Here is a 9,803-nt window from a genome sequence, read left to right as displayed (position 1 = left end):
TATTAATATGTACCCCTCTTAAAATAATCAGAATTTGGGGGCTGAAGAAATGGGTTAGTGATTAAACATATTTACTGCTCTTCCAGCCTCCAGATACCTGAGTTCAGGTCCCAGAACTTACATCAGGCATCTCACAACTGCTTGTAACTCCAGCTCCAGGGGATCTGACAGGTATCCCATACACATACCGAGAATCAGAAATGGTTTCTTACTTACTTTTTGTTTTTTTGATATGGAGTCTGCCATCTAGCTCTGACTGGCCTGGAACTTTTTATCCACCAGACAGACTGACCTCAAATTTATGGCAATCCTCCTACCTCTGCCTCCTAAGCATTGGGTTTATAGCACTTCTAGCCAATAATCAGAAATTCTGATAAAAACATTTAGAGCAGAGGCTTTGTGGGTTGCTGTGTATTGTTTTCATATTCTGAAGTACACTGAGTGATTTTTTTTCATGTGATTGATTTAGGAGTGTTGAGGATGTGATAAGCTTTTCACTGATTTATTTATTCAGGTTTTTTTTTTAAGTATTTATTTTTGCCAGGCAATTGTGACACACGGCTTTAATCCCAATATTTATTCTGAGGAGGGCAGAGGTAAGCAGATCTGTGAGTTCAAGGCCAGCCAAGGCTACACAGAGAAACCTTGTCTCGAAAAACAAAAAAAAAAAAAAATTTACTTTTATGTGTGTGATGTTTTGCCTATGTGTGTGCAAGGTGACTGAAGAGGCCAGAAGAAGGTGTTGGATCTCAAAGATGGTTGTATGCTGCCGTGTCATTACTGGAAATCAAACCTAGGTTCTGTAGAAGAGCAGCAAGTGCCCTTAACTGCCTCCATGATCCCTATTACTCTTTTTTTTTTTTTTTTTTTTTTTTTTTTTTTTTGAGATGGCTTCAGCCTGTAGCCCTTGCTGCCCTGGAGCTCACAGAGATTGCTTGCCTCTGTCTCCTGAGTGTTGGGATTAAAGGTGTGCCCCACCATGCCTGGCCCCACCACTTGTTAAGAAAAGATTTAGTTTTGTTTTGTTTGTGTGTGTTTGTTTGCATGTGTATATGTGCACCACTGTGTATTGGTGCCAACAGAGGCCAGAAAAAGGATGTCGGATCCCTTAGAATTAGAGTGACAGCCATTTCTGAATTACCTTATGGGTGTTGGTTCTGTGCAAGAGCAGCAAGTACTTCTCACTGCTGAGCAGCGAGACTCTATTTATTTTAAAAACAAAAACAAAACACCCCAAAACAAAAGGCCCTGTGTAGTGTGGCATTCGGGATCTTTATCTTGGCTTCCCTGAATGTCTGGATCTTAGGTGTGCACCACCACCCCTGGTTCCTTTCAGTTATTTAAGCAAGATACAGTCAGATGTGTCTAAGGAAATTGAGCAGTAGCTCATCTGTTAAGAGTACTTGGAGAGAATTGGAGTTTGACTCCCAACATCCATCTCAAGGGCTGTAACTGCCTGTAACTTCAGCTCCAGGGGAACCCTCTAGCCTCTGGATACCTGTACTCACAATTACATACCCACACATTCACATAATGAAAAATAAACATTAGAAGGCTTGGCAGTAGTGCCAGTCACCCAGCACTCGGGAGTCAGAGGCAGGCAGGACAGCAATGTAGGAGACATCGTAACCACACCTGCTAGAGGCTGGCTACACGTATGTCTGACCATACCTTCGAGGGTGTGGCAGGGTGACTGTAGGGAAAGTTTAAGAGTGAGGGGCGTGCACGTGGAACGTCCCTTCTTCCTTTTCATCCGCAGCTTGCTGTACTTACTCCTACCCTGCCGGCTGGCTAGGGCGCTCTGTAGGAAAGGCTTCTATTTTTACCTGACTCTGTGTTGGTAATTCCCACATTACAGCCAGGTCAGTTACACAGAGAAATCCTGTCTCACTCCCCACCCCCCAATAAATAAATAAACATTAAAAGAGAAAGTTGGGTTCTCTGTATGTATTGAAATACATGAATTGTGGAAATTGTTTCATTTGTTGGATTTTGTGTTTTCTTTCTTTTTGTTTGTATGTTTGTTTTTTGAGACAGGTTTTCTCTTTCTCTGTGTAGCCCTGACTTTTCTGGAACTCACTTTGTTGACCAGGCTGACCTACAACTCACAGACATCTGTCATAGCCCTGGAGAAATTGTCATTGTGGAATTCCATTTTCTTTTTCTTTGGTTTGTTTGTTTGTTTTTCTGTGTTAACAGTCATCCTTGCAGTTTGTAGCCAAGGCTGGCCTCAAACTCACTGAGATCTGCTTGCCTCTGTCTCCCGAGGGGTGGGCCTAAAGGCGTGCATGACCTCCTCCCTGCTGGGATTAAAGGCGTGTGTCACCACTTCCTGTCCTCTATAGCTTGTGGTTGACTTTGCTTTTTGAATCCTCAGGCAAGCTTTAATAAATCATAAATAATATATCACCACAATTCTCCTTTTTTGTCTAATACACAAAGAGAAGGCTACAACTAACATAAGAAAAACTATACAATAAGTACAATAAATATATATAATATTTACACCAATAAGTATGTGAACAATGTCTAGTCAGAAGAAGGGCTTGGACTCCCTTGGACGGCAGTTACAGATAGTTGTGAGCCTCCATGTGGGTGCTGGGAATCAAACCCCCTCCTCTAGAAGAGCAACAAATGCCTTCTTAACTGCGTAGCCAACTCTCCTGTCCCAGCCTAAGCTATTTGAGATCCTGTATTTAAGAAAAGAAAGAAAAGGGGCTGGTGAGATGGCTCAGAGGTTAAGAGCGCTGACTGTTCTTCCAGGGGTACTGAATTCAATTCTCAGCAACCACATGGTGGCTCACAAGCATCTATAATGAGATCTAGTGCCCTCTTCTGGCCTGCAGGCATACATGCAGACAGAACACTGTATATGTAATAAATAAATAAATCTTTAAAAAAGAAAGAAAACTCCAAATAGCATCCTCATCAAGGAAACTTGGATTTGTAGCAGACACAGATCATTTCAGAAAGCCACAACCAATCAAAAGGCATAGTTAATGAAGCCTAATCTTAATGGATGCATCTATAAAACAATTCCTACACCTAAGGCTCAGGGAACATTTCAGAAGAGAAAGCAGAATTTAAGAACCAGAAGATGAGGGAGTGGATTTGTAATGTCAGAAGCTACACCCTTAAAGTCTCACCAATCATAACCTGAACACGGACAACAAAGTTGGGACACAGAATGACATGACACCATGAGGCCTCAACCCTACGCAAGGAACTGTAGGCAACTAAGGAATGCTAGATCAGGAAAAATAGTCTTCCCCAGGGAAGAGCACTACACTTGGTTGTCCAATACCGAATGGTCAGCCATGGAAACACATATAAGTGACATACAGACTGATCAGGTTATATTTAGGAATATATATGTATATCCATATATGCATGCAATAACAATGAAAAGAGAGACCATAAACTTTGAAAGAGCAATTGGGAGGCAGAAGCAACTGGATTGGTCTCTTGAGTTCAAGGCCAGCCTGTTCTAGAGTGAATTCTAAGGCAGTCAGGGCTACACAGAGAATCCTTGTCTCGAAAAACAAAATAGCAACAACAACAACGACAAAAAATAATGTGTGGAAGAGCTTGGAAAGGGAAAGGGGAGATGATGTAATTATAACTGCAAGAATAAAAGGAAAAAAACCCAAGTGAGTTCAGTGCTTAAGAGCACTTGTACAATCATGAGGCCTAGTCTTTGGGTTCTAGCATTGAAACAACCTAAATGCCTCACAAATGCCTGTAACTCCAGCTCTGAGAGTACTCATGCCCTCTGCTGACCTCTCCTTGTACATGACTGCATTCCTACATGTGCATTTGTGCGTGCACACACCAACACACACACACACACACACACACACACACAAACTACAAAATGAAAACTAATAAAGATTTTAAAAACTAAAATGTTTTGGCCTATCATGAGATAGACAACTATAATCCTGGCACTTGGGAGGTGGAGGCAAGCAGATCAGGAGGGCTTCCTCTGCTACATAGCAAATTTGAGACTGCTGCAGGAAAGCCATAGTTCAAAGAGCTGGCCTGAGGTATAGAGGGAATTCAAGGCTAACGTGTAATATGGTAAGACTCTGTCTCAAAAATCTAAAAGGCGTGTGGTGAGGAGAGATGGCTAAATGATTAAAAGCACTTGTTGCTGTTGTAAAGGACCTGGGTTCATTTCCCAGCATCCACATTATACTGCCCTCTGTAACTCCAGTTTGAGGGGATTGGACTCTCCCTTCTGACCTCCAGGGACATCAGGCACACACTGTACATACATACATGCAGTCAAAACATACATATAAATCTTTTTTTCTTTTTTATTTAAATTAGAAACAAGCTTGTTTTACATGTCAATCCGAGTTCCAAAGGGAACTCCCTCCCCTCCTTCCCTACCCCCCATCCTATCCCCTTCCTGCTCCCCAGGGAGGGTGAGTCCTTCCATGGGGGGGGGGAATCAAAGTCTGTCATATCATTTGGAGCAGGGCCTAGGCCCTCCCCAGTGTGTCTAGGCTGAGAGAGTAACCTATGTGGAATGGGCTCCCAAAGTCCATTTGTATGCTAGGGATAAAAAGTGATCCACTACCAGAGGCCCCGTACATTTCCGAGGCCTCCTCACTGACACCCATGTTCTGGGATCTGGGTCAGTCCTATGCTGGTTTCCCAGCTATCAGTTTGGGGTCCATGAGCTCCCCCTTGTTCAGGTCAGCTGTTTCTGTGGGCTTCACCAGCCTGGTCTTGATCCCTTTGCTAATCACTCCTCCCTCTCTGCAACTGGATTCCAGGAGTTTAGTTCAGTGCTGTGGGTGTCTGCTTCTGCTTCCACCAGCTACTGGATGAAGGCTCTAGGATGGCATATAAGGTAGTCATCAATCTCATTACAAGGGAAGGGCATTTAAGGTAGCCTCTCCACTATTGCTTAGATTGTTGGTTGGTGTCATCCTTGTAGATCTCTGGACATTTCCCTAGTGCCAGATTTCTCTTTAAACCTATAATGGCTTCCTCTATTATGGTAACTCTTACCTTGGTCTTCTCTGTCCTTCCCCGACTCAACCTTCCTGTCCCTCATGTCCTCCTCTCCCCTCCTCTTCTCCCCTTCTCTTTCTTCTAGCTCCCTCCCCCCCCCCATGCTCCCAATTTGCTCAGGAGAGCTTGTCCCTTTCCCCTTCTCTGGGGGACCATGTATGACTCTCTTAGGGCCCTCCTTGTTTCCTAACTTCTCTGGTGGTGTGAATTGTGGGCTGGTAATCCTTTGCTCTGTGTCTAAAATCCATATATGAATGAGTACATATCATGCTTGTCTTTTTGTGACTGTGTTACCTCACTCAGAATGGTTTCTTCTAGTTCCATCCATTTGCCTGCAAATTTCAAGATTCCATTGTTTGGGTTTTTTTGTTTGTTTGTTTGTTTTTTCACTGAGTAGTACTCCATTGTGTAAACATAGCACAATTTCTCTATCTGTTCTTCAGTTGAGGAGCATCTAGGTTGCTTCCAGGTTCTGGCTATTACAAATAATGCTGCTATGAACATTGTTGAACAGATGTCCTTATTGTATGAATGTTCTTCTTTTGGGTATATGCCTAAGAGTGGAATTGCTGGATCTTGTGGTAGACTGATTCCCATTTTCCTGAGGAGTCACCATACTGATTTCCAAAGTGGCTGTACAAGTTGGCACTCCCACCAGCAGTGGAAGAGTGTTCCCCTTTCTCCACATTCTCTCCAGCATAAACTGTCATTAGTGTTTTTGATTTTAGCCATTCTGACAGGAGTAAGATGGTATCTCAGAGTTGTTTTGATTTGCATTTCCCTGATGGCTAAGGATGTTGAGCACTTTCTTATGTGTCTTTCAGCCACTTTAGACCCCTTTATTGAGAATTGTCTATTTAGTTCTGTACCCCACTTTTTAATTGGATTATTTGGTGTTTTGGAGACTAGCTTCTTGAGTTCTTTGTATATTTTGGAAATCAGCCCTCTGTCAGATGTGGGGTTGGTGAATATCTTTTCCCATTCTGTGGGCTGCCATTTTGTCTTGTTGACTGTGTCCTTTGCCTTACAGAAGCTTCTCAGTTTCAGGAGTCCCATTTATTAATTATCAATCTTAGTGTCCGTGCTACTGAAGTTATGTTCAGGAAGCGGTCTTCTGTACCAATTCGTTCAAGGGTACTTCCACTTTCTCTTTTAAGAGGTTCAGTGTGGCTGGATTTATGTTGAGGTCTTTCATCCATTTGGATTTAAGTTTTGTGCATGGCGATAGATATGGATCTATATGCAGTCATCTATATTCCAACATCCAGTTATGCCAGCACCATTGTTGAAGATGCTTTCTTTTTTCCATTGTATAATTTTAGCTTCTTTGTCAAAAATCAGGTGTTTGTAGGTGTGTGGGTTAATATCAGGGTTTTCAATTGGATTCCATTGGTCTACCTGTCTGTTTTTGTGCCAATACCAAGCTGTTCTCAGTACTATAGCTCTATAATAGAGCTTGAAGTCAGGGATGGTGATGCCTCCATAAGTTTCTTTATTGTACAGGGTTGTTTTGGGTCTTTTGTTTTTCCATATAAAGTTGAGTATTGTTCTTTCAAGGTCTGTGAAGTATTGTGCCAGTATTTTGATAGGGATTGCATTGACTCTGTAGATTACTTTTGGCAAGATGGCCATTTTTACTATGTTGATCCTACCTATCCAAGAGCATGGGAGATCTTATCATTTTCTGGTTTCTTCTTTAATTTCTTTCTTTAAAGAGTCAAAGTTCTTGAAAGTCAAAGTCTTTCACTTGTTTGGTTAGCATTACTCCAAGATATTTTATGTTGTTTGTGGCTATTGTAAAGGGTGATATTCCTCTGATTTCTTTCTCAGCCCATTTATCCTCCGTATATAAGTAGGGCTACTGATTTTTTTGAGTTAATCTTTTATCTTGCTACTTTGCTGAAGTTGCTTATCATCAGCTATAGGAGTTCCCTGGTAGAGTTTTTCAGGTCACTTATGTGAACTATTATATCATCTGCAAATAGTGACAGTTTGACTTCTTCCTTTCCAATTTGCATCCCCTCATACACATAAATCTTAAAAATATGTTATTCAGGGCTGGAGAGATGACCCAGTGGTTAATGAGCATTGGCTGCTCATCCATAGGACCTGGGTTCAATTCAAGCACCCACATGGCAGCTTACACCATTCTCTTAACTCCAGTTCTGTAACACACACACACACACACACACACACACACACACACACACACGTATACATGCAGGTGCAACACTAATGCACATGAAAATAAAATGTCAGTCATTAGGGATATAGCACAGTGGTGAGAGTTTGTCTAGCTTTTTTTCCTGTAACATCTTATAGAACCTATTTCGTGTGTAGAATGGAATTCCCATTCCTAAAAGAATTCTGTGGAACCTGGGGAGTAGAAGGGAAACAGTACACGTAGCCTGTTCTGAACAGCCATGCTACCCAGAGTTCTAGAAAGGCAAGCATGTTGAAATTTTTGTTTTGGCAAGAACTCTACAATGTAAAACTCAATTCCTTTTTAAGGCAGTAATCTATGTTAAAGAGTGGGGATGCCTTGGTGTGTCTGAGGGCAGCCTGTGTCATGTTACTATGTCTTTGATATTTTAAACACTTGTCACAATTCCATTGTGAGCCCATCCTGAGACCTATTCAGACTCATCTGACAAACACTAGCCTGACATTTTAATTCTTGGGTGTTTATAGGAAATTAGAAATAGCTACAAATAGATAACTGTAATACTTTAATTCCTGAACACAAATGTATGCATGATGTTATTTTAAAGGTGGTTTTGTGTCCTGAGAGGACAGTTCTCTACCAACAGACCCAAAGGAGATTAAGAAACCCTTAGCAACTCACACAGGTCAGCCCAGGATAAAAAGCCTGCACTTCTGGTGGAGGCTCTACCCCTCACTCCCTACCTTGCCTGGACAGTTACTTTCCCTGTTTACAAAGATTCAAGCCTACTCTTCCCTAAGTGTGTTCTGGAGAGCATCAAGCAGGTTTGGAAGACCCAGGCTTAACTGCATTAAACGGGCTTTTATTTAGATTTGGTTTGTGGGTAACTGGGTAGCATGGCTGTTCAGAACAGGCTACGTGTACTGTTTCCCTTCTACTCCCCAGGTTCCACAGAATGACCTAAATATTCTCCTAGAACATTTGCCTGCAGAGTGCTAAGGCTCCAGCCAGGTCTGTGTCCCTGTGATGTTTGGGATTTGGACTGGCTATAGTACCTTCTATGTCTGTCTTCTTTCCTGCTTCCTTCCTTTTCATTTGTGAATGTTAAGGCAGCCTGGAGCAGGACTTCACTGTGGTGCCCACCAGTAGCTTTGCCCTAAGCACAAGAGGGAAGACAAGTAAACGTTTCCCGGTAGGAGGTGGCAGACCCCATGGGAAACACCACCCAACACAGTCTCCATTCAACTGCTCTGCCAGATGGTTCCCTCTGCACTCAGAGCCCTAATGGTATTCAGCCATCCTGGGACTGCTACAGAAAAGGGAGACTGTAGCTCACAGCTGCAGCCTCGACACCAGGACTGCCTCAGCTGGAGAGCCAGGTTGAGTGTGAGCCCTGGCCCCAGAACTTGACAGTTGAGTGGTCTTGGGGAAGTCCCTCAGCCTCCCCACATCTTTGTCATTCTCCAAAGAAGAAAGAATCCCACCTACCTCTCAGGGAGACCCCAAGTACTCTGAGGCCTATGCCTAACAATGCATTGTCCTGAAACAACCAGCCCTGAATTGTGTGGCAAGGACAAAGCTCGGAATTTTGAAATGGCTTAGAGATGGGGACAAAGAGCCAGAGAGGAAATTGCCACAAAGGTCACATGGAAAGGAGCAGGCTGTGGATGTGAATAAATCCCAATGTCCCTGATGTGGCTTTCTCAGGCTGCATACTTTCTTCCCCAGGCTAGACTGTGTCAATACCAGGTCTAAAAAAACTCAAGAAATAAATTGCTAGTTCATACTGAGGAAGATAGCTATTTTAGAGCAGACAGGCTTTCAGCAAATCATAAATTCCATCACCTGGGCAACTGCCTGTTTTCATGGACAAGGCAGCTCTCTGCCATCTGCGTGCGTAGGCATCTGTAAATGGATATATATGTAGCCCAGGGACTCCTTCCTGCTTCTCGTAGCTATGGTCACCCTCCAAGGACCCATGGACATGGGTTGCTGATACTTAAGATGCTAGTAATAGAGAGTTTAACATGGAACCCACCCAGTCCAGACAGGGCTAGTGTCCCTGGGGCTACGGACAAAGTCCATGATTCCTCTTATCTCCACATTCAAATGTCAGGCTCTTTACAGGCCTCTTAACACAACAGTTTGGTGCTATGGCCTTTTGTTGGGCAGAACATGGGTGATGTCTACCTGTGGGTATAATGGGGAGCTATGGAGACCTGGAACAGGTGAAAAGACATTTCCTCTCTATGGGAATGGAATAGCCTGGCATGAAGGGCTAGTCACTGCCATTGGAAGAAAACCCCTCTCCTGTAGGGCATCAGAGCTGAAATGGGGTGAGAAGTGCAAAGCCATAGAAGCTGACCTGCCTTAGGATTTGCTGGGATCTAGTCTCACTAAGGAGACAAGCCTCTGGGCATGCCTGTAAGAGATTATCTTCATTAGTTTAATTGAGATGGGATGATCCATCCTAAATGTGCACAGTCCTGTTCCCTGGGCTGGAGTTCTGGACTGCATACAAAAGAGAAAGCTGCTGGGTATGCTGGCACATGCCCTTAGGAAATCTCTGAATATGAGGTCAACCTGGTCTGCATAATGAGTTCCAGGCCAGCCA

The sequence above is a fragment of the Cricetulus griseus genome, chromosome 3, assembly GCF_003668045.3.
Source record: "Cricetulus griseus strain 17A/GY chromosome 3, alternate assembly CriGri-PICRH-1.0, whole genome shotgun sequence".
NCBI classification, from domain to species: Eukaryota; Metazoa; Chordata; class Mammalia; order Rodentia; family Cricetidae; genus Cricetulus; species Cricetulus griseus.
This window is presented reverse-complemented; position numbering follows the sequence as displayed.